This window comes from Arachis stenosperma, chromosome 5, assembly GCF_014773155.1.
Source record: "Arachis stenosperma cultivar V10309 chromosome 5, arast.V10309.gnm1.PFL2, whole genome shotgun sequence".
NCBI lineage: Eukaryota > Viridiplantae > Streptophyta > Magnoliopsida > Fabales > Fabaceae > Arachis > Arachis stenosperma.
Genome location: NC_080381.1, coordinates 90,098,974 through 90,125,017, shown reverse-complemented (window position 1 = coordinate 90,125,017; position 26,044 = coordinate 90,098,974). Strand labels below are relative to the sequence as shown.

Genomic DNA, 26,044 nt, shown 5'->3' with positions numbered 1-26,044 from the left:
GAAAAATTATGAAATTGATTCTTGAAGCAAGAAAAAGCAGTGAAAAAAAAAAGAGAGAGAAAGAAAAAGCAAGCAGAAAAAGCCAATAGCCCTCAAAACCAAAAGGCAAGGGTAAAAAGGATCCAAGGCTTTGAGCATTAATGGATAGGAGGGCCCAAGGAAATAAATCCAGGCCTAAGCGGCTAAATCAAGCTGTCCTTAACCATGTGCTTGTGGCATGCAGGTCCAAGTAAAAAGCTTGAGACTGAGTGGTTAAAGTCGTGATCCAAAGCAAAAGAGTGTGCTTAAGAGCTCTGGACACCTCTAATTGGGGACTCTAGCAAAGCTGAGTCACAATCTGAAAAGGTTCATCCAACTATGTGTCTGTGGCATTTATGTATCCGGTGGTAATACTGGAAAACAAAGTGCTTAGGGCCACGGCCAAGACTCATAAAGTATCTGTGTTCAAGAATCAACATACTACACTAGGAGAATCAATAATACTATCTGAATTCTGAGTTCCTATGGATGCCAATCATTCTGAATTTCAAAGGATAAAGGGAGATGCCAAAACTGTTCAGAAGCAAAATGCTACTAGTCCCGCTCATCTAATTAGAATCTGAGCTTCAGTTGAAACTCTGAGATATTATTGTTTCTTAATTTCTTTTTATCCTATTTTATTTTTCTAGTTGCTTGAGGACAAGCAACAGTTTAAGTTTGGTGTTGTGATGAGCGGATATTTTATACGCTTTTTGGGGGTAATTTCATGTAGATTTTAGCATGTTCTAATTAGTTTTTAGTAGAATATTATTAGTTTTTAGGCAAAAATCATATTTCTGGACTTTACTATGAGTTTGTGTGTTTTTCTATGATTTCAGGTATTTTCTGGCTGAAATTGAGGGAGCTGAGCAAAAATCTGAGTTACGCTAAAAAAGGACTGCTGATGCTGCTGGATTCTGACCTCCCTGCACTCGAAATGGATTTTCTGGAGCTACAGAAGTCCAATTGGCGCGTTCTCAACGGCGTTGGAAAGTAGACATCCAGGGCTTTCCAGCAATATATAATTGTTCATACTTTGCGCAAAGATAGAAGACGTAAACTGGCGTTCAAAGCCAGTATCATGCTGCTGTCTGGCGTCCAGCGCCAGAAACAGGTTACAAGCTGGAGTTCAATGCCAGAAACAGGTTACAACCTGGCGTTGAACGCCCAAAACAGCCCCAGGCACGTGAGAAGCTTAAGTCTCAGCCCCAGCACACACCAAGTGGGCCCCATAAGTGGATTTCTGCACTATCTATCATAGTTTACTCATTTTCTGTAAAACTAGGTTACTAGTTTACTATTTAAACAACTTTTAGAGATGTACTTTGCACCTCATGACATTTTCAGATCTGAATTTTATATTCCTTGGCAGCATGAGTCTCTAAACTCCATTGTTGGGGGTGAGGAGCTCTGCAGCGTCTCGATGAATTAATGCAATTGATTTTATTTCTCCATTCAAACGTGTGTGTTCCCATCTAAAATGTTCATTCGCGCTTAATTATGAAGAAGGTGATGATCCGTGACACTCATCACCTTCCTCAATCCATGAACGTGTGCCTGGCAACCACCTCCGTTCTACATCAGATTGAATGAGCTTCTCTTAGATTCCTTAATCAGAATCTTCGTGGTATAAGTTAGAATTGATGGCGGCCACTCTTGAGGATCCGGAAAGTCTAAACCTTGTCTGTGGTATTCCGAGTAGGACTCAAGGATTGAATGGCTGTGACGAGCTTCAAACTCGCGATTGCTGGGCGTGATGACAAACGCAAAAGGATCAATGGATCCTATTCCAACATGATCGAGAACCAACCGCCGATTAGCCGTGCTGTGACAGAGCATCTGGACTGTTTTCACTGAGAGGATGGGAGGTAGCCACTGACAATGGTGACACCCTACATACAGCTTTCCATGGAGGGAATTTTGCACTTTTCCATGGATGGAATATTACATTACAGAAATTCAGAAGACAAAGCATCTCCAAAACTCCAACATATTCTCCATTACTACATTACAAGTAATTAATTCACGCTCTTTTATTTTTCTAATAATTCAAACTGATAATTTTAATTGAAATCCTGACTAAGAATAATAAAATAAACATAGCTTGCTTCAAACCAATAATCTCCGTGGGATCGACCCTTACTCACGTAAGGTATTACTTGGACGACTCAGTGCACTTGCTGGTTAGTTGTGCGGATTGCAAAAGTGTGATTGCAATTTCGTGCACCACTGAGCCAGTGCTGCTCCTACTGCATGGTTGGAAGCATCGCACATGATTTCAAATGGCTGGCTCCAGTCGGGTCCTCTCACAATTGGAGCTTGAGTTAGAGCAGTCTTTAGCTTATCAAATGCTTGTTTGCAATCCTCACTGAACTCGAACTCAATATCCTTTTGTAGTAATCTGGATAAGGAAAGTGCCTCCTTACTAAAGTCCTTAATAAATCTCCTGTAGAAACCTGCATGGCCAAGGAACGAATGGACTTCCCTCACAGAAGAGGGGTAAGGTAAACTAGAAATAACATTCACCTTTGCTGGGTCTACAAAAATTCCATTATTAGATACCACATGTCCCAATACAATCCCTTGCTTTACCATAAAGTGGCATCTTTCAAAATTTAGTACAAGGTTTGTATTAATACATCTATCTAATACTCTAGATAATCCATCTAAGCAAAGGTTAAAAGAATCACCATAAACGCTAAAATTATCCATAAAAACTTCCATACAGTCCTCAATAAGATCAGAGAAAAGATCTCATCATGCACCTTTGGAAAGTAGCTAGTGCATTGCACAAGCCAAAGGGCATTCTCTTATAAGCGTAGGTCCCAAAAGGACATGTAAAAGTAGTCTTTTCCTGATCCTCAGGAGCTATATGAATCTGGAAATAACCTGTGTAACCATCTAAAAAGCAATAATGTGATTTACCTGACAGGCGATCCAGCATTTGTTCAATGAATGGAAGTGGGTAATGATCCTTACGAGTAGCTTGGTTGAGACGCCTGTAATCAATGCAAACTCTCCAAGCATTCTGAACTCTAGTTGCTATGAGCTCTCCATGCTCATTCTTCACTGTAGTGACTCCGGACTTCTTGGGCACCACTTGTACTGGGCTTACCCATTCACTGTCTGAAATGGGATATATGATACCGGCCTCCAATAGTCTGGTCACTTCCTTTTTGACAACTTCCAAGATGGTAGGATTCAATCTTCTTTGTGGTTGATGGACATGTCTTGCTCCCTCTTCTAAAAATATTCTGTGCTCGCATATTTGAGGGTTGATTCCCACTATGTCTGCCAAACTCCACCCAATTGCCTTCTTATGCTTCCTCAGTACATCAAGTAACTACTCTTATTGTTGAGAAGTCAGTTCTCTTGCAATAATAATCGGAAGTTGTGGAAATGGAATGGGAGTAGTGTTTTCTGTGGTGCCTGTGCCTTTTTGTGCTCCTTCCTGTGGTTGAGCTATCTCTTCTTCAGCTGTGTCCTGTATATCCTCTTCCTCTTCAACATCTTCGATTTCTACCACCTCTTCAGCTGAGGCATACTCCGGTGAGCTTGGTTCCTCCTGATTCCTCTCCTGCAGTGTGGTTCCAGACCTCAGGGTGATGGCATTAATGCCTCCCTTTGGATTGGGTAATGGTTGAGAGGGGATTCCAGTGGTGCTTGAAGGTTGATTACTGGAACTTTGTGCTGAACCAAGTTGTGTCAATAAAGCTTGCAGAGTAGAGGTGAAACCATTCAGACTGGCGTTAATACTGTTCACGATGGTATTTTCCATGGCCAGTTGTCTTTTCTCAAAAGCTTGTAATAAATCTTCATTAGAAGATACAGAAGAATGAGTAATTTGAGAGGTTTGCTGCTGATTGTTTGGTGGTCCTTGGTTTTGCCTCAGGTGAGGTGTTCGGTAAGGTTGATTTTGCTGCCTGTTGTTGTAATTATTCCACCTCTGATTTCCCTGATTATCTCTGCCTCCCCTATTATTGTTGTCCCTCCAATTCTGGTTTAAATTGTCCTGCCATCCATGGTTATTATTTCCACTTTGATTGTACCCTTGGTTGGGGCGGTCATAGAAGTTGTGAGTGGATGCCACCGTGTTGTCTTCTTGTTGATTTAACTGCATTTGCTTCAACAGGTTGGTCATTTCACAGATGCTTCGATTTAGAGCAGCAGTCTCTATGCCAGAAGATACTTCTGCAACGGCCCTTGAATGGCCTTGCTTCTGTCTGTGGTTACGAGTAGATTTAGCTAAATCACTGATCAATTGCCAAGCTTCATCAGTGGTCTTGTACTTCTTCATAGACCCATTGCTGGCACTTTCCAATGTAGTCTTATCTTGGGGCCTCATACCTTGTGTGACATAGCTGAGTAGCACGATCTTGTCAATCATGTGGTGGGGGCATGCTTCTAGAAGATTATTGAAGCGCTCCCAGTATTCAAAGAGAGTCTCATTGTCATCCTGAACAATTGTAGAGATATCCTTCCTCAGTTTGTCAGTAACTTCAGATGGAAAGAATTTCTCCAGAAACTCCTTTCTGAGTGTATCCCAGTTGGATACATTTGCTAGAGGTTGAGTGTAGTACCACTCTCTTGCTTTTCCCTCAAGAGAGAACAGAAAAGCTTTCAGCAGAATTGAAGTTTCATTAGTGCCATCACGCCTGACAGTAGAACAGGCTGCCTGGAAATCTCTCAAGTGCTTGATAGGCTCTTGAGCAGGTAGGCCATGAAACTTGGGCATCAGATTTAACAGTGCGGTCTTTATTTCAAAATCCATAGCTACCGCTGGATGATGCGCTTGAAACGGTTGCATTGTAAAATCAGGAGCTCATTCCTCCTGAATGGTAACTCTTCTAGCTGCCATGTTTTCTGCACGTAAAACAACCGAATCAGTAGAACGGGGGCTGGTTTCTTCCTCAGATTCACTTTCAGATCTGCCCTCAGAGCGGACTAACCTACGCTGTTCTCGCCTTATTCGTGAAATTGTTCTTTCGATTTCAGGATCGAATATTAGCAAGCGCGGATCAGGAAGTGAACGTGTCAATTGACGGAAGAAACATGCAGCTCATAGTAGCAAAATTAAATAAAATGCAAGTAAATAAATTCTAATTAATAAAATTAGCACTCTATTGCAACTCCCCGGCAACGGCGCCAAAAATTGATGGAGTGCAGAAGCTGGTGAATTAAATATTTATTTAAATGGTTACGTTGCAAGTATAGTTCTTAACTCACCGAAAATCTGCCTATCAATTTAGAAATATGTCACAGAAAGTTTAAATTAAAATTACTGGGAGTTTTAAGTCCCAGGTCGTCTCCCAACGAGTTGCAGAAAGGTGTGCTGTTTTATTAATCAGATATTCCAAAAAGTTGAGCTAAGTAAATTGGGATTTAAATTGAGGGATTTTAAATAATATAAATAAAAGCCTTGACAAGGAATTGATTGGTTAGAATCTCTATCATTGATGGTGTGATTGTAAGATTAATTTGTAATTAATAGTTGTTCTATTTGGTTATCCTTTACTAGGTAAGGGAAAGTCAAACAAGTGGGAATGCCAGATCTGTTCACAAGTTGCAACCCACTTAGTTCAAAGGGATTGGCGTCGGTGACAGGATAGCAATCCAACATTTAACCCAATTAAAAATTTTTCCTTCAATCCTTCCAACTCAAGAGTTCCTTTTAATCAACTCCCCTTCAAGTAATGAAACTACTCACGCATTGTAAATAAAGAATCCATGGCACATGAAAGGGAATTAAAAGAAGACATGATTATTGGAATGGAAATTAAATTAAAAAGAAATAATTCTTGCATTAATTAATCATAAAAGTATCTGAATGACAAAATTGAACATAACAAAGAACATGGAAGAATAAAACCAAGTTAAGAGAACAAACTAGAATGATGAAGTCTTGATGAGGAAATAACTCTTCTCAATGTTCCAATGCTAAGACTAATTGAAAATTAAAATTCTAAAAACTAGAGAGAAAAACCTAAGAGAGTGAAAAACTAGATCTGAAAAACTACTGAATGAATGTGTCTCTGTTGTTTCTGCATATTCTCTGACTCTAGTCTGCTGTTCCGGGCCGAAAATTGGGCCAAAATAGGGTCCAAAATCGCTGGTTTCAGATTCTGCAGATTATGCAGATCGCGCAGTCACGCGATCGCATCGTCCATGCGGACGCGTCGCTTGCACTTTTCCTCTTCACGCGTTCGCGTCGTCCAAGCTACCGCGTCGCTTGTGCTTTCCAATCCGCGCGGCCGCGCAAGCCATGCGGCCGCGTCACTGCGATTTGCGCTCCTTCGCGCGGTCGCGTGAGCCATGCGACCGCGTCATTTTTTGCTAGTTATCTCCTCAAATTCTTGTGTTCCTTCCATTTTTGCTAGCTTCCACTCCAATCTCCGTCTCAATCATGCCCTATAAAGCCTGAAACACTTGACACACAGATTACGGCATCGAATGGAAATAAGAGAAGATTAATAATAAGCAAATATAAGTCCAAAGAAACATGTTTTCAATCAAAGCACATAATTAGGAAGGCAAATGTAAAACATGCAAATAGTATGAATAAGTGGGTAAAGAGTTGATAAAATCCACTCAATTGAGCACAAGATAAACCATAAAATAGTGGTTTATCACCCATCTCGGATAGTGAATGGGTAACTCCCATCCAAGTTGTGCCAAAGAAGTCTGGGGTGACCACCATCAAGAAGGATAATGGGGAGCTCATTGTTACACGGGTGCAAAACTCTTGGCGGGTGTGCATTGTGATGCACGAAAACTTGTCTCTCAACAAATTTCCCTTCGAAAAGTATACCAAATTGTTGTTGTAGTATAGTGGTGAGTATTCCCGCCTGTCACGCGGGTGACTCGGGTTCGTTCCCCGGCAACGGCGCCATAAGCTTGATGCACGATAACTTGTCTCTCAACAAATTTCCCTTCGGCAAGTATACCAAATTGTCGTCAAGTAAAAACTCACAATAGAGTGAGGTTGAATCCCACAGGGATTGATTGGTCAAGCAATTTTAATTGGAAGAGTATGCTAGTTGAGCTAAATAGAAGGTAGTTGGTATTGCAGGAAATTAAATGGCGAAAAAGTAAATGGCAGAAAATAAAATGCAGAATCTTAATTGGGGATTTGGGGAGATGAACATGGAAATAAATGGCAGAAAGTAAAGAGAATGGGTAAGATCAGAAATGGGGAATACATTGGTCTTAGGAGATGTTGAATTCTCCGGATCAAGTTCATTCTCATCTCTTCCTCAATCAATGCATTCATTGATCTCCTTGGCAATCTTAAGTGATTGGATCCCAATTTCTTGGCAATCCAATCTCTCTAAGCTTGAACAATTGCCCAATTCCTTGATTTAATTGCTCATGGAAAGAGATGAAGTGTGGTCACTAATTATACTACATGTATTTCCAAATCAAAATGTTGGGAGGATTACATGTCACTATATCCGCCCAGACCCTAATTTGGTCCAACATGAGAAAGAATTTCTAGCATGATCTCCTTATCCCTTTTCCAAGGCTCAGAGGAGATCCAATTATGGAGAGCTTCTTTTCCATGACAACTAACCAATTGAATTAAGATCGAAAGCTTTCTAGCAAATCAGGAGAAAAGAAAGAGGAAGAAGAATGAAAACTATAATTGATCCATCAAATTACAACAGAGCTCCCAAACCCAATGAAAGGGATTTAATTGTTCATGGCTCTGGAAATGGAAAATGGCAGAAAAGAATACATGCTTAGCTAAAAGGTGTAGAAAAGTAAATATACAGAGGGTAGTTCCCAAAGTACCAAGCTCCTCTATAGTTCAAAACTACTCCTATATATACTTCTCCTCTTGACCTTCTAGTGAGTTCTTCAAGTCTTGGATGTGGGTCTTAGATATTGAGTTGAAGCAAGTACACTCTTCAATGGGCTCAGCTTGCAGAAAAGTGTGAGTTAGGCATGGGCGTTAGTTAGGACGTTAGTGGCATTAACGCTAAGTGAAAATGTGGGTTTGAGAATGTTAGTGGCAATCACCTTTCTCACTAACGTTCCAACCCCAAAATGGTCCACGTTAACTCCAACGTTAGTGGCACTAACGTGACCACTAACGTTGCCTCATGATCCTTCGTAAATGTTATTGGGAATCACATTTTCTAATAATGTTGCAATGTGCCCCCTTTCCCCACGTTAGAGTTCACGTTAACTAGGTTAACGTGGTTCTTAACGTGGGCATGCCTAAGCTTCGAGAGCGTTAGTGACACTTACCTTTGTCACTAACGCTCCAAACGCCCTTCCTCTCCACGTTAGAGTTCACGTTAACTAGGTTAACGGGACCACTAACGTGGTAGTGAATGCCATCTCCAACGTTAGTGACAAAGGTGAGTGTCACTAACGTTGGCTCATCATGCTTAGCTCCACGTTAACTTTCACGTTAGTGGTCTTTTCGTGACCACTAACGTGGGCAATGTTGGCTTGATCCAACGTTAGTGACAAAGGTGAGTGTCACTAACGTTGGCATTGTCTTCCCCTTCCACGTTAGAGTTCACGTTAAATAAGTTAACGTGACTCTTAAGGTGGCCAATTGCCAATTTGGATCATTAGTGGTGTTTACTTTTACCACTAACGCTGGAGCTTCCTTTTTCTCTACGTTAACTACCACGTTAATATAGTTAACGTGGGCTTATGATGGCATCGCAAGCGTTATTGGTGGTCACCTTTTCCATTAACGCTACAAGCTTGTCCCTATTCCACGTTAGTGGTTACATTAATTAGGTTAACGTGACTGCTAACGTGGCTTCTTCTTGCTTCCTTTGTCCTGAAATCAAGCAAATAAAGTGTATCAAAGCTCTAGCCCAAGTCATGAGATTATGCATCATCAATTTGTCATTCAATCCTTGCATAATCCTTATGAAATCATGTAAAATTCACAATAGTTGCTTGAATCAAGGTGTAAATGAAATTTCATCCAAAACATGCTTATTTCCTAAGAAAATGCATGAAACTACCTTAAAACAGAAAAGAAAAGGTCAGTGAAACTGGCCCAGATGCCCTAAAATCACATTGACTACCGACGGTTGAACACGGCCACTAGAAAGGATCATTTTCCGCTACCATTTATCGATAAAATGCTTGATCGGCTATCCGGTAAATCTCACTATTATTTTCTAGATGGCTATTCGGGGTACTTCCAAATACACATTGCTTTAGGAGACCAAGAAAAAACAACATTTACTTGCCCCTTTGGAACTTACGCCTATAAGCGTATGCCATTTGGCTTATGCAATGCACCGGCGACTTTCCAAAGGTGCAAGATGAGCAAATTTATGGATGACTTTAGTGTGTATGGGGACTCTTTTGATCATTGCTTGGATATCCTTGAGAAAGTTTTGGAAAGATGCACTAAAGCAAACCTTGTCTTAAATTTTGATAAGTATCATTTTATGGTTAGGCAAGGCATTGTTTTAGGACATATTGTTTCCAAAGATGGCATTTCAGTAGATCCAGCAAAGATCAATGTTATATCTAGCTTACCTTACCATTCCTCCGAGAGGGAAGTCCGTTCGTTCCTTGGACATGCAGGTTTTTACCGAAAATTTATTAAGGATTTTAGTAAGGTAGCCTTGCCACTATCTAGATTGTTGTAAAAAGACGTTGAATTTGACCTAAATGAAGAATGCATGGCAGCCTTTGACAAGCTTAAGGTTGCATTGACCCAAGCTCCCATCGTGAGACGGCCGGATTGGAGTCGCCCGTTCGAAATAATGTGTGATGCTTCAAACTATGCGGTGGGAGCCGCGTTAGCACAACGAGAGGATAGGAATCCATATGTCATAGCCTATGCATCAAAAACATTGGATGGAGCATGATGCACCACTATTTCGTGGTACATCTTATGCTTAATTGAGTGAATTTTATCCACTATTCTCACATTTATTCATAGAATTCGCATGTTTTATACTTTCCTTCCTGATTTTGTGCTATGATTGAAAATATGCTTCTTTGGCCTTTAATTCACTATTTTTAATCCTATCTTATTACCATTTGATGCCATGATATGTGTGTTAAGTGTTTTCAGAGATTACAGGGCAGGAATGGCTTAGAGGAAGGAAAGGAAGCATGCAAAAGTGGAAGGAATACAAGAAGCTGAAGGAACTGCAAAGTTGTCAACCCTGATCTCTCTGCACTCAATCAATCATAACATCAACTACAGAGGTCAAAATGAGGCGGTTCTAGTTGCGTTAGAAAGATAACATCTGGGGCTTTGCAACAATATATAATTTACCATAGCTGCCTTGCTGTTAGGTGACGCGCATGCGTGAAGCACGCGTACGCGTGGATTGTGCTGCAGACAAGTGTTGCGTACGCGTGGGCGACGCGTACGCATGACAAAGCCGCGTGCTGGATGGTGCACGAAATTGTGATCTCTAACAATGGCACTCAACTTGGCATGCGCATTTATAACTCAGCACTTTCTTCAAAACTTCATATCACTAACCAGCAAGTGTACTGGGTCGTCCAAGTAATAAACCTTACGTGAGTAAGGGTCGATCCCACAGAGATTGTTGGTATGAAGCAAGCTATGGTCATCTTGTAAATCTCAGTCAGGCGGATAATAAATGGTGATAGAGTTTTCTAATAATAATAATAAATAAACAGAAAATAAAGATAGAAGAACTTACGTAGATCATTGGTGAGAATTTCAGATAAGTGCATAGAGATGCTTGTTCCTGTTGAATCTCTGCTTTCCTACTGCTTTCTTTCAATACTTCTTATTCATTTCCATGGCAAGCTGTATATAGGGCATCATCGTTGTCAATGGCTACATCCCATCCTATCAGTGAAAAAGGTCCAAATGCTCTGTCACGGCACGGCTAATCATCTGTCGGTTCTCGATCATGTCGGAATAGAATCCATTGATTCTTTTGCGTATGTCATCACGCCCAACAATCGCGAGTTTGAAGCTCGTCACAGTCATTCAATCCCAGAATCCTACAAGGAATACCACAGACAAGGTTTAGACTTTCCGGATCCTCATGAATGCCGCCATCAATTCTAGCTTATACCACGAAGACTCTGATCTCACGGAATGGAAAGCTCGGTTGTCAGGCGAGGGCAACCATACGTCGTGCATTAGGAATCCAAGAGATACACACTCTAGCACTCGCTTGTAGAACGGAGGTGGTTGTCAGGCACGCGTTCATAAGGATGGATTATGATGAGTGTCACGGATCATCACATCCATCAGGTTGAAGTACGAATGGTATCTTAGAACAGGAATAAATTGAATTGGATAGAAAATAGTAGTAATTGCATTAAAACTTGAGGTACAGCAGAGCTCCACACCCTTAATCTATGGTGTGTAGAAACTCCACCGTTGAAAATACATAAGTGATCAAGGTTCAGGCATGGCCGAATGGCTAGCCCCCAAAATGAAAACCAAGATGCAAAAAATCCAGATATGGAACCAAGATGTTAAATACAATAGTAAAATGTCCTATTTATACTAGACTAGCTACTAGGGTTTACAGAAGTAAGTAATTGATGCAGAAATCCACTTCTGGGGCCCACTTGGTGTGTGCTTGGGCTGAGCTTGAGCTTTACACGTGCAGAGGCTTCTTTTGGAGTTGAACGCCAAGTTGTAACGTATTTTTGGCGTTCAACTTTGGTTCGTTACGTGTTTCTGGCGTTTGACTCCAGAATACAGCATGGAACTGGCATTGAGCGCCAGTTTATGTCATCTAATCTCAAATAAAGTATAGACTATTATGTATTTCTAGAAAGCTCTCAATGTCTACTTTCCAACGCCTTTCAAAGCGCACTATTTGGAGTTCTGTAGCTCCAGAAAATTCCTTTTGAGTGCAGGAAGGTCAGAATCCAACAACATCAGCAGTCCTTTGTCAGCCTCCTTATCAGAGTTTTGCTCAGGTCCCTCAATTTCAGCCAGAAAATACCTGAAATTACAGAAAAACACACAAACTCATAGTAAAGTCCAGAAATGTGAATTTATCATAAAAACTAATGAAAACATCCCTAAAAGTAACTAGATCCTACTAAAAACTTCCTAAAAACAATGCCAAAAAGCGTATAAATTATCCGCTCATCACTGGACGTATCAGAAATCACTGGGGGCAATTTCTGGGCTGTTTTTGACCTAGTTTTTGGCCGATAAAATACAGATTAAAGGCTGCAGAGTGGGGGAATCATTCAGAGACTTTTCATTCACACAATTTTAGGTTTTAGATGTAGAGAGAGACTCTCTCCTCTCTCTAGGTTTTAGGATTTATGATTTCTCTTAGTTTTAGATTTATTTCTTCCCAATTGCAGGTTCAATATTCCTTTAATTTAGTTTCTCTTCTACTTTTATTTATTCTATTACTTTAATTTATGAATTCTCATGTTAGATTTTATTTTTCTTATTAAAGCAAATTGAGGTATTTCATGTTTATTTTTTGTTTCTCCATTTGTTGTTACTGAATCTCTTGGCTTTGGTTGAGTAATTGGTGACACTAAAGTTATCAAACTTCTTTGTTGATGGATAATTGTTATGTTTGCTAGTTGATTTGGATTCCACAAACTCTAGCCTTTCCATAGGAGTTGACTAGGACCTGGGAAATCAAATTGATTTATCCACTTGACATACCTTCATAGTTAGAGGTTGACCAAGGGGGAGCAATGAACAATTCTCATCACAATTGATAAGGATAACTAGGATAGGACATCTAGTTCTCATACCCTGCCAAGAGCTTTTCTAGTCATTTGATTTTCACTACCATTTACTATTCTTGCTTCTTATCTTAAAATCCCCAAAATAGACCTTTACATAACGAATAACATGAACACTTCCCTGCAATTCCTTGAGAGATGACCCGAGGTTTAAATACTGCAGTTATCAGTTTTATTAGGGGTTTGTTACTTGTGACAACCAAACTTTTGCACGAAAGGATTCTTTGTTGGTTTAGAAGCTATACTTTCAACGAAAGCTTTATTTGTGAAATTCCAGACCACGCAAGAAACCGTTCATCAAAATGGCGCCGTTGCCGGGGAATTGCAAACGTGTGCCTTATTATTGATTATTGTAAATATTTGCTTTCCATATTTGCTTTTTGCTTGTTTGCTAGTTTTTGTTAGTTTAGGAATTAGTTGCTTATTTTTACTAGTTTTTGTTTTTATTTTCTTTAGCTACTATGAACTCTCGCCCCATTGACTACGAATTTCGTTCAAATTATGTTGTAGGGAATGGAAGCTATAATGTGAACATGCATCAAGGTTGGGACTAACAAACCCCAATTTGACGGTTTATCTTGTATTGAATTTAGGGGATTTTATCACCTTTTACCCACATTTATTCAATGAAATAGCATGGTTTTGTATATTCTCCTTTAATTGTGCTTAAGAGTGAAAACATGTTTTTTAGGACTTAAAATAGCTAAATTTAATTCTCCTTGATTCCATTAGATGCCTTGATATTTTTACTAAGTGATTTCAGATTTAGAAGGCAAAGATTGGATCAAGGGAATGAAGAAAGAAGCATGAAAAGTTGGAGAACTCATGAAGAAATGAAAGAACCGGAAAGCTGTCAAGCCGACCTCTTCGCACTTAAACGACCATAACTTGAGCTACAGAGGTCCAAATGATGCGGTTCCAGTTGGGTTAGAAAGCTAACATCCGGGGCTTCGAAACGATATAAGATTTGTCATAGTTGCTACACGTATGGTGGCGCGCACGCGCAAAGTACGCGCACGCGCCGTTGCTGCCACCTAGTTCACTTAAAGCAACATGTGGCCAGCGATTTTAGAAGCCTTGTGGGCCCAATCCAACTTATTTCTGATGCTATTTAAGCCAAGGATTGAAGGGGAATCAACAGACTCTCATACTTTACATGTTAGTAACCATTAGTTTAGTTTTGGAAGTAGTTTCTAGAGAGAGAAGCTCTCACTTCTCTCTAGAATTAGGATTAGGTTTAGTTCTTAGATCTAGATTTTAGATTCATCTTCTTCTACTTCTATCCTCTTAATTTCTAGTTGTTACATTCATCTTCCTCTATTCTTTTGTTGTAATTTCCTTTATATTGTTCTTGCATTTTGTTGTAGATCTACTTTTGTTCCTTCCATTTTCTTTCAATTCAATAAGAGGTAATTCATAATAATTGTTCTTCTTTGCTTTTCTATTATTGATCTCTTGCCTTTATAGTTAGATCTCTCTTTAATTCTTGCAATTTATGTTGTTTACATGTATTGCACTCTATGTGTTTATTGAAATGCCTCTTCTAGATTTAGTGTAGATTTTGTTCCTCTTGGCCTAGGTAGAGTAATTAGTGACACTTGAGTTATCTAATTCCTTTGTTGATTGATAATTGGAGAGATTGCTAATTAGTTTGGAGTGCACTCAAGCTAGTCTTTCCTTGGGAGTTGGCTAGGACTTGTGGCTCAAGTCAATTCATCTACTTGACTTTCCTTTATTTAGTAAGGGTTAACTAAGTGGTAGCAATGAACAATTCTCATCACAATTGAGGAGGATAACTAGAATAGGACTTCTAATTTTCATACCTTGCCAAGAGCCTTTTATAGTTATTAGTTTACTTTCATCGCCATTTACTTTCATGCCTCTTATCAAAACCCCAAAACAACTCAAACCAATAACAAGACACTTTATTGTAATTCCTAGGGAGAACGACCCGAGGTTTGAATACTTCGGTTTATAAATTTAGGGGTTTGTTTTAGTGACAAACAACTTTTTGTATGAAAGGATTATTGCTTGGTTTAGAAACTATACTTCGACGAGATTTTATTTGAGAAATTCTAAACCGTCAAAAATCCATTCGTCAAAATGGCGCCGTTGCCGGGGATTTGCAATGGTGTTATGTTATTGGTCATTGTACATATGTGAATATTGTAAATAGCTTGGCTTTTGCTTGTTTTTTTTAGATTTTGTTAGTTTTATTTTGTTTTTCCATAATGAATTCTCACTTTGGCTATGAGTTTGGTTCTAATTGTGTTGTAGGAAATGTGAACTTTAATAGCAACATGTACCATGGATGGAACCATCAAAGATGGGAGGAGCCTCAAGGAATTGATCACTCCTATTGGCAACAACCTCCGGATACCTATAGGTATAATTTCCATCCTAATGCATGTCAATTTAACGGCTATGATGACTCCTTTTGTGACACTCAACAATCACCATCATATGCCTATGAATCTCATCCTCAACATGAACCTCAACCATTCTCACAAGCCTTTCCATACCAAGCACCTTCCTATGATCCATATCCATCATGTAACAAATCACCCATACCATACTCTTATGACCATTATGAGCAAGAACCCTTAGAACAACCACAACCCTATCAAGATTACTCCCAAGAACCACCTCAATACACACAATCTCCACAACCTTACCAAGAAGAACCACCTTCCTATTATGAACCCTCTCTCTAAAATGATGAGCCTTCCTACCCACCCCAAGCCCCAATAGACGATCCTCTCACTTTGTTACTCCAAGGACAAGAAGCCATGAAGCGGGATACACTTGAGTTTGTGACCAATTTGACCAAGGTGGTGCATACTTTAACCCACCAATGTTTGAAGACTCAAGGTACTTCCGTGACCACATGTGAAAAGTCAAAAGAAGAGCAAAGCATGAAGGAGAAATTGGAAAATTCGGTGGAAAAGAAGGGAGAATCAAGTTTTGTGTTGGAACAATTGGAGGAGCCTATGATCATTGAAGAAAAGGAAGAGGTGGTTGAAGATTTAGGAGATGTTGAAAGTCTATGGGAATGTAGCATCATGGAGAACTCTTCCAAGAAGCTTGATATTGATGTTGAGGAGGGTGCGCAACCTCCAAGGCATATCATCGTTGGAGACTTGGAAGAGGCTTATCAAGAGATGGATTCAATCATGGATGAATTTCTCTCTACAATGGAATCCTCTCCCATTGGACATGGAGTTGAAATTATAGATGAGTGTGCACAACCTCCCATACCCTTGGTGAACAATGAAGAAGAGAGTGAATCAAAAGAGAGCTACCAAGAGGAAAAAGTTGGCATGGTGTATATTGAAATTGAAGAATATGAAGAGGTTGATCAAGAGATGGATTCATTCATCAATGAATTCCTATCCAAAATTGAATCACCTTCCATTGGGCAAGATGAAGTTCTTGAAGACAACACCAAGCCAAGTGAAAAAGGGGAAAATGTTGAAATTGAAGAAGCTTGTGAAGAGGTGGAAACAACTAAAGAAGAGCACAAGGAAGTAGACCTTGCATTGTCTACGTGTGGGGAGGTCTCCCTTCCCAAGTCACCATCCAACACAACATTCAAGTGGGTAAAATTCTTATCCCTAAGCTTTACTTTCTCACTTGAATATGGTTTAATTGAAAATGATGGTCAACTTAGAGCTCTTTGTGGAGTTAAGAGTAGGAAAGAGTTGTGTAGTGGTTGGAAACATCATTCTAAGCTCATGACGGTTGTAAGCTCAAAATTCAAGAGCAATGGTCGGTGTGAAACCAAATGGCATGGGTTTAGGAAGTTGTTTGGAAGCTTCTTTGAGAATTCTAAGGCCATACCACCCGGATGGAATAATGACGATCAATTTAAGGACGGGTGTTGTTCATACCCTGACCGAGCTCTCCAAACTCGGTAAAGCTGATAGAAGGCCCGACCTCGACCCAAGGCCCACGTTCGAGGTCGGACCTCGGACAAACAGGCCAAAGAAAGGCCCGTCAGAAGGAACTAAGCCCAAAACCTAAAGGCCGAAAGGGCCTGGGAAAGGCGGTTCCGCAAAGATAGAGATAAATCTCCCAAAAGATAAGATAAGATAAGAATATCTTATCCAGGGATGATCGCAGCCAACTACTATAAATACACTGGAGCACCCAGGTATAACTCATACTCTAATTCTACTTGATATCTGCTTGGACCCATGCTAACTTAAGCATCGGAGTGTCATTGCAGGTACAACCCCCCGCCGTTCAGCACAACCAGCTCGGGTCACAGACCCCCCACCTCGGGCCTTGCCAGAAGACCGAGCTACACGTTTCAGGTAACCCTCGGAACATTGGCGCCGTTGCCGGGGACCTGGAAGTCATCCCTTTACCATGGCGGACGACCCTCCCAACAATAACCACGCTACATCAGAACAAGAAGAGGAAGTTGACACCGGAGAACGGCCGGACAGCCCTCTATCACCACGCACTCCAGGAGGAAACAAACAGAATCGCCCAAAGACATCACCCCCAGACAAAGATCCACAAAATCCCGAAAGAGAAAAAAGTTCGGAGATTCTGGAAACAGTTCGGGCACAACAAAGCCGGCTGAGACAACTCGAAGAGGACGTAAAGAAGCAGAAGGAAACTGAACAGGATCTGAGAAGGGAAGCTCGCAAACGCAGGGAATTGGAAGAAAAACTGCGGAAGATAGAGGCCAACCTAAAAGATCGGATGGAACACGGCACCACTCCCGAAAGCAACCATGATCCCTTCACACAAGAGATCATGAAAGAGAAGGTACCGCGAAACTTCAAACCACCAGATATGGACCTCTACGACGGCACCACCGATCCAAGTCATCACCTCAGCAATTTCAGAAGCAGAATGTACTTAGTCGACGCCTCCGACGCGATTCGATGCAAAGCCTTCCCCACCACTCTCACTAAGTCAGCCATGAAGTGGTTCGACAACCTGCCACCAGGATCAATCTCCAGCTTTGAAGACCTAACCAAAAAATTCTTAACAAGGTTCTCTATTCAAAAGGACAAGGCAAAACATGCCCCCAGCCTACTCGGGATCAAACAAGGCAACCAAGAAACTCTCAGAGAGTACATGGAGCGATTCAACAAGGCCTGCCTGGACATACAACACTTGCCCACGGAAGCAGCCATCATGGGATTAGCAAACGGCCTAAAAGAAGGACCGTTTAGCCAATCCCTATCCAAAAGATACCCGACCTCCTTATACGAAGTACAAGAACGGGCAGGAAAGTATATCAACATGGAAGAAACCTCCCAGCTGAGAGACTCTTCCAGGAAGGAGTCAACCTACCCGCCCGAGATCGAGATCGGGAACAAAAAAAGAAAGAAGAATCCAACTCGGACAAGCCACGAAAATACCACAGCTACACTCCCCTCCGAGTCTCCCTGGTAGACGTCTACAGAGAAGTATGCCACACCGAGAAGATCCCACCACCCAAACCTCTGAAGCACAAGAGAGCAGGAAGAGATCGGTCCGAGTACTGCGAATATCACAGACTCTACGGCCACTCTACTAACGACTGCCACGACTTAAAGAATGTTATAGAAAAGCTAGCCAGAGAGGGAAAACTCGACAGATACATAGCTGAGAAAGGAGAAGAAACCAGAAAGAGAAGACGGGGAGATAACGAAGATCGGGCCGAGCAAACACGAACCCCGCGAACTCCTGAAAGGCACATACACATGATAAACGGAGGTTTCGCAGGGGGAGGGACATCCAAATCCTCACGGAAGAGACACCTCAAAGAAGTCTACCATGTCCGAGAAGACAGCCCCTTACCCGAGTTACCTACTATCTCATTTACCCGAGAAGATGCTCTTGGAATAATACCCGGACACGACGACCCTATGGTGATCACCATCATCCTAGCCAACGCCAACTTACATCGAACCCTGATCGACCAAGGAAGCTCAGCAGATATCCTGTTCAAAGCAGCCTTCGACAAGCTCGGACTCGAAGAAAAAGAGCTAAAAGCCTATCCCACCGACCTGTTTGGACTAGGAGATACCCCGATCCGCCCCTGGGGATACATCTCATTACACACTACCTTTGGAAAAGGCGAGCAAACCAAAACACTAAGCATCGACTACATTGTAGTCGACGTCACTTCTGCATACAATGCCCTCATCGGACGACCAACCCTAAACAGACTAGCGGCTATAGTCTCGACCCCACACCTCTGTATGAAGTTCCCTACCGCAAAGGGAATCGCTACCCTAAAAGGCGACCAAAAACTAGCACGACGATGCTACAACGAAAGTCTGAGCCTAAAAGGGAAAGAGGTCAACATAATAGAACTCGGGCGAGTCCAAGCCCGAGAAGATCTTCGGCCACAACCAGAAGGAGAGACCAAAAAGATCCAGATCGGGAACACACCCGAGAAAGTAACAAACATAGGGGCAAACCTCGAGGCAGGCCTAAAGGAGGAACTCACAACCCTCTTAAGGGAGAATTCCGACCTCTTCGCCTGGAAAGCCTCCGATATACCAGGCATAAGCCCCGACCTGATGTGCCATAAGCTATCAGTATACCCGGGATCCCGACCTGTCCAACAAAGACGCAGGAAGCTCGGGCCCGAACGCATGCAAGCAATAGAAGAACAAGTGCAAGCACTACTAGATGCGGGGTTCATTAGGGAAGTAAAGTACCCCCTATGGCTCGCAAATGTGGTCCTAGTGAAGAAGCCCAATGGAAAATGGAGGATGTGCGTCGACTACACGGATCTCAACAAAGCCTGCCCCAAAGATCCATATCCACTACCGAACATCGACGCCTTAGTCGATGCCGCTTCGGGCTACAGATACCTCTCCTTCATGGATGCATACTCGGGATACAATCAAATCCCGATGTATGGACCCGACCAAGAAAAGACCTCGTTCATAACCCCAAGGGCAAACTACTGCTACGTAGTAATGCCCTTCGGGCTGAAGAACGCAGGGGCAACCTACCAGAGGCTAATGAACAAAGTGTTCTCAGAACACATCGGGCTACAGCTAGAGGTGTACGTCGACGACATGCTAGTAAAGACACAAGAAGATAGAAACTTGGTCGCCGACCTCAGCAGTATCTTCGACACCCTCCGGAAACACAACATAAGACTTAACCCGACAAAGTGCACCTTCGCCGCAGAAGCCGGGAAGTTCTTAGGCTTCATGCTGACTCAGAGAGGCATCGAGGCAAACCCGGACAAATGCCAAGCAATACTCAATATGAAAAGCCCGACGTGTGTCAAAGAAGTACAACAACTAAATGGGAGACTAGCCGCCCTATCAAGATTCTTGGCAGGATCAGCGATAAGATCACTCCCTCTCTACTCACTCCTAAAGAAAGGGAAACCCTTCTCTTGGACCCCGGAATGCGAAAAGGCCTTCCAAGAATTCAAGGAATTCCTCGGGCAGCCACCAATCTTAACCCGACCTCTAAAAGGGGAAGAGCTCGTACTATACCTGTCGGTCGGACATCGGGCATCGCCTCGGCACTAATACGAGAAAATGAGGAGGGGCAACACCCCATATACTTCGTAAGCAAAGCACTACAAGGGGCCGAATTAAACTATCAGAAAATAGAGAAGTTCGCCTATGCACTAGTGTTCACAGCTCGGAGACTCCGCCCCTACTTTCAAGCCCACACCATCAAAGTCCGGACAAACCAACCCATGAGACACATCCTACAAAAGACAGACATGGCAGGACGAATCCTACAATGGGCGGTGGAATTGTCCGAGTTCGACCTCCACTATGAAGCCCGGACTGCCATAAAATCTCAATACCTAGCCGACTTCGTCGCAGAATACACTGAGACCCCGGTAACCCCACTCTCATGGAATCTGTATGTCGACGGATCCTCAAACAAAACAGGAAGCGGGGCCGGTGTTATACTCGAAAGCGATCAAGGAACACGGATTGAGCTATCCCTAAAATTCGAGTTCCAGGCCTCAAATAACCAAGCCGAATACGAAGCCCTACTAGCGGGACTAAAACTAGCCGAAGAGGTCAGAGCAAAGAGGATCACGATCTTCAGCGACTCCCAGGTCGTCACATCACAAGTAAATGGAAGCTACCAGGCCAAAGACCCTACTATGAAAAAATACCTGGACCAAACACAGGCGCAATTACGACACTTCCCGGAAATACAAATCCAGCACATACCCCGGGAGCAAAATGCCCGGGCAGACGCCCTCTCAAAACTTGCTAGCACCAAGCCCGGAGGGAACAACAGAAGTCTCCTCCAAGAAACTCTACAATCCCCCTCCGTGTTAAGGGAGGAAGAAATACTAAATATATCCGGGCAACAACAAGGATGGATAACCCCCATACTCAACTATCTGAAATCGGGAACTCTCCCCGCCGAAAGAAAAGAAGCTAAAAGGCTTACAAAAGACGCCCAGAACTACACGTTAATCCACGACGTATTATACAGAAGAGGATTCTCAAACCCCCTCCTGAGGTGCGTCCCGACCACAGAAACAAAGAGCGTCCTCGAAGAAGTCCACAAAGGCATGTGTGGGAACCATCTCGGAGCCCGGGCCCTGTCCAAGAAAATAGTCAGAGCCGGGTTCTACTGGCCGACCTTGCAAAGAGACGCGGCAGAGTTTGCGAAAATATGCCCCCCCTGCCAAAAACACGCCAATTTTCACAAAGCACCGCCCGAAGACCTCATAGCATCACCGCACCATGGCCCTTCGCAAAGTGGGGACTCGACCTACTCGGCCCATTCCCACAAGGACCGGGGCAAGTCAAGTACCTCATAGTAGGGGTCGACTACTTCACAAAGTGGATCGAGGCTGAACCCTTAGCCACTATTACGGCTCAGAAAAGCCGTAAATTCCTATACAAAAACATTGTCACGAGGTTCGGAGTCCCCTACTCCATCACAACAGACAATGGAACACAGTTCACAGACACAAGTTTTCAGAACTTGGTGGCCGAGCTAAAAATCAAACAGCAGTTCACATCGGTCGAACACCCGCAAGCCAATGGACAAGCAGAGGCCGCAAATAAAGTCATCTTGGCCGGGTTAAAACGAAGACTCCAAGAGGCCAAAGGGGCATGGGCCGATGAACTCCCCCAGGTATTATGGGCATATCGGACAACCCCGCACTCTACAACAGGAGAATCCCCATTCCGACTAGCCTACGGAATGGAGGCAATGATTCCCGTCGAAATAGACGAAGGATCACCCAGAACCATCTTCTACAACGAAGGAGGCAACCCTCAGGCACAAAGGGAAGAACTCGACCTCCTACCCGAGGTCCGAGAAAGAGCCCGAATCAGAGAAGAAGTCTTAAAACGACGAACGGCCCTCAGATATAACCGAAAGGTGATAAAACGAAGCTTCTCCACTCACGACCTGATTTTAATCCGAAACGACATCGGAACACAAAAATCGGGAGAAGGAAAGCTAGCCGCAAATTGGAAGGGGCCCTACAAAGTAACAGAAGTCTTAGGGACAGGCTACTACAAGATATCCGACCTAGAAGGCAATGAGCTGCCCAGAACCTGGCACGCCTGTAACCTAAGACGATACTACAGCTAGAAAAACTTAACCCGAGGTGTACTCTTTTTCCCCACGAGGGTTTTTTAATGAGACACCCGGTTAAGTAGGACACCCGACCTAGTCAAAAGGGTAAACACTTTGTACATATTCTTCTTTTTAATACTAATCAAATTTCTTTATTTTCTCTTTCTCGTTATAAAGCATATCCTAAAAAGTACCCCACCAAGGCGCATTAATTTATGCTCGGCAAAACGCAAAAAATCATTTGCCAAAGGCCATACGAGGTCGGCAAAGATGAAGCGACGAGGTTCAAATTAATGTGAGAAGTTATAAAAGTAACTCTGAAATGGCTCAAAAAGCCAAATAGAAAAGAAGTTACAAAATAACTTAAAAAAGGCCGACCAAACAACGAAGTCGGACCTGACCAAAGGGGTACTCAAGGATCCCGATGTCCGAGAGTAAACTCGGACCCAAGAAAGAAGCTGGCAAAGAACCAGGACTTCGAGAAACGCTAGCTAAAAAGTTGTTACCTAGCAAAAACAACTAAAAAGCAAAAAGCGAGAAAGTCAAGGCGCTAGCGAAAAAGTTGTTACCCAAAAACAACTAAAAAGCAAAAGCGAGAAAGTCAAGGCGCTAGCTAAAAAGTTGTTACCCAAAAACAACTAAAAAGCAAAAAGCGAGAAAGTCAAGACGCTAGCTAAAAAGTTGTTACCCAAAAACAACTAAAAAGCAAAAAGCGAGAAAGTCAAGGCGCTAGCTAAAAAGTTGTTACCCAAAAACAACTAAAAAGCAAAAAGCGAGAAAGTCAAGGCGCTAGCTAAAAGTTGTTACCCAAAAACAACTAAAAAGCAAAAAGCGAGAAAGTCAAGGCGCTAGCTAAAAAGTTGTTACCCAAAAACAACTAAAAAGCAAAAAGCGAGAAAGTCAAGACGCTAGCTAAAAAGTTGTTACCCAAAAACAACTAAAAAGCAAAAAGCGAGAAAGTCAAGGCGCTAGCTAAAAAGTTGTTACCCAAAAACAACTAAAAAGCAAAAAGCGAGAAAGTCAAGGCGCTAGCTAAAAAGTTGTTACCCAAAAACAACTAAAAAGCAAAAGCGAGAAAGTCAAAACGCTAGCTAAAAAGTTGTTACCCGAGAACAACTAAAAAGCATAAAAGCGGAACGAGACAATCGAAACACCAAGCATGGCATAATAAAGCTACAAGAGTAGCTAAAATAGCAGAACAGGTGTCCAAAATGTTTGCAGAAAACATCCAAAAAACAAAAAGCCCACAGGTCGGGCAAAAGCACAAAAAGTACAAAAATTACAGAGGATCAAGGCCCTTTCCAGACTCCGCATCAACACCTGGCTGAAACATGGATATCGGGACTGCAGGAACAGCACCATCGCTTGGAACCTCCATACCAACTCTATCCTCGGCCAAAGGTGAAGTCGGGTTCACGACCGGAGCCTCGGGTCGGACACCGGAGCCTTGGGGTCGGACATCGGAACCTCATCCTCAACAGGGGCAGGAACAATCTTCCCCTCCACAACCATGTTATCCGTACTGAACAAACTGAGATCCAATTCGGGAGCAAGAACCCGGACCTGATCCCTCAAATTCACAAACATAGCATCCATACCCTTGGCCACATTATCTTCCAGCTCATAAAAGTCATCCCGAGCAGATTGCAGCTTCTCCTTCGTCTCCACAAGCTCAGCATACAGCTTGGTATAGTTCTCCGTCGCCACCCTCGCCATCTCCTCAGACGTCTTCGCCACCGCCACAGCCGCGGTAGCCCTAGTCTTCTCTTCCTCCAAAGACTCCTCCAGCTCGGCAATCCTAGCATCCTTCAGCTGACTAACCTTATCAAGCTCGGACCGGGCCTTCTCAAGTCGGGAGCTGGTCGCCCCAAGGGGAGCTTTCTTAAACTCCCGAGCAATGGCGGCATGAAGGCTAGCCATCCGAACACAACTCCGCGCCATATACTGAAAGTGATGCTCCATGGACGCATCATCAGTAGAAATAAAAGTCTGAGGAAGAATGTGCTGCTCAACCCAACCGAGAGCATCGAAATCCTTGTCATTGAAACCAGCAGGCTCTCGGGAAGTCTTCTGTTTCTTGGGGGGAGGACCCGAGGTCGAGGTCGGGGAAAGCTGACCGGGTCCGGAGATCGGAGGATCCTGAGTTATAGCTCGGAACTGAGGGACCGGAATGGTCTTCGACCGAGTCTGAACACCAATTGTAGTCTTCTGCGGAGAAGGTCGGGGAGAAGCTTCAGCCTCGATATTCCGAGATGCCGCAGATTTCTTCGCTCGACGGAGAAACTTCATAGAATCAGCCTGAGAAGACATCTCTGCAGAAACGAAACAAAGAGGTTATCAAACAGAAAGATCAAAACAAAGTCAAAATATGAAAATGAAATCTCAAAAAGAGGTCGGGAACTACCTAACTCGGAACGGAGAAGGCTTGGATCTCCCAACATTTTCTTCGTATCCAAGTGAGGTGCCCGACCCCATAGACTGCTCAACACACCAACGAAAGCCTGTTCCACCTCATCTAGACTCTCGAAGGTGTACTTAACCGACACCACACTCTCTTGCCAACAAAGAGGAAACGAAGGCTCCCCACTCTCATCTAAGAAAAAAGGTCGGACATCTCCAACAGCCCGGACTTTGAAGTAATAGTTTTTGAAATCGTGAAACGACTCATCATACAAAGTGCAAAATTTCCTACCCTGGTTAGCCCTAAACGAAACCCAGGACACCTTCCCAGCACCCGACCCCGGCTTCGTCAGTACAAACAGATAAGAAAAAAGAGAAACAGAAGGGGAGACGCCTAAAATCTGACACAAAAGTTGGAAAAGCTTTAAAAACGCCCAAGAGTTCGGATGGAGTTGTGTAGGGGCAAGGTTACAAGACCAAAGGACCTCGGATTCCAGGTCGGTGAAAGGAAGACGGACACCTAGCTTGGAGAAGAAACAATCATAAGCATAGAAGAAAAGTTTCTCGGAACTCTCTAACGGCGGAAAACATACCCTCTCCTCGGACTCCGGGGCTGCTAACTCGTAATCCCGCTCAGACTCCCTGTTCTCACAAATACTACACTCCCTACGGAACCTAATCAGATACTCAGAATCTACAACAGACGGGACCCTTAAAGGAGCAGGATCTACCCAACCTAGACCACTCGGAATCTTGGTCGACATTGCTTGAAACACCTTTCGAGACATAAAAAAATCTTGCCTACAAAGAAAGAATACAACAGCAAGACAAAAATCACACAAAGGCAGAAAAACCAAATTCAACAAAAACAAAAGAAAGCAAAGTTCTTTTACAAACAAGAAGGCAGCAACTCGAATAACAAAAATGGATCGGAGAAAAGAGTCCCCCCACACACGCATACAAAGCAATAGCGGCGCCTCTTTTCGGGGCAACCCGGGCATAGAAGATATCAGAAAAAAGAAGCGTACAAAGAATAAAAGCAAAAAAAGCAAACCTGGAAAAGAAGAAAGCGACGAGCTCCGACGAAAGGAAAAACGGCGGCGCAGAAAAGAACTCTGAAAAAACGCACAAAAAATGGAAGACGAAGAACAGAGAGAAAGAAGAGAAGATGCTCGAAAAGAAGTGATGAATAAACAAAGAAAAATGAAGAAAGGGGCAAATAAATAAAGCCTCCACAGAGCGCCGCACGGAAATCGAGGAAGAAACGGTAACAAGCAATAAATGCTGAAACGACCGTTTTCAAATTTTGAAAAACTACTATGCCCGAGCTCGACCTTCCGAAAAAGACGAACTCGGGCAGGGGCACTGTTCATAC

At 42.8% G+C, this 26,044-nt stretch overlaps 1 non-coding gene across 1 annotated transcript; it reads left to right on the top strand.

Annotated features, from left to right (window-relative positions):
- Nucleotides 1-4,399: 4,399 nt before the first annotated feature.
- Nucleotides 4,400-4,507, top strand: LOC130983766 (small nucleolar RNA R71). Its single transcript, XR_009087743.1, has one exon. It is a non-coding gene; the product is annotated as a small nucleolar RNA R71 (small nucleolar RNA).
- The last annotated feature ends 21,537 nt before the right edge of the window (nucleotides 4,508-26,044 follow it).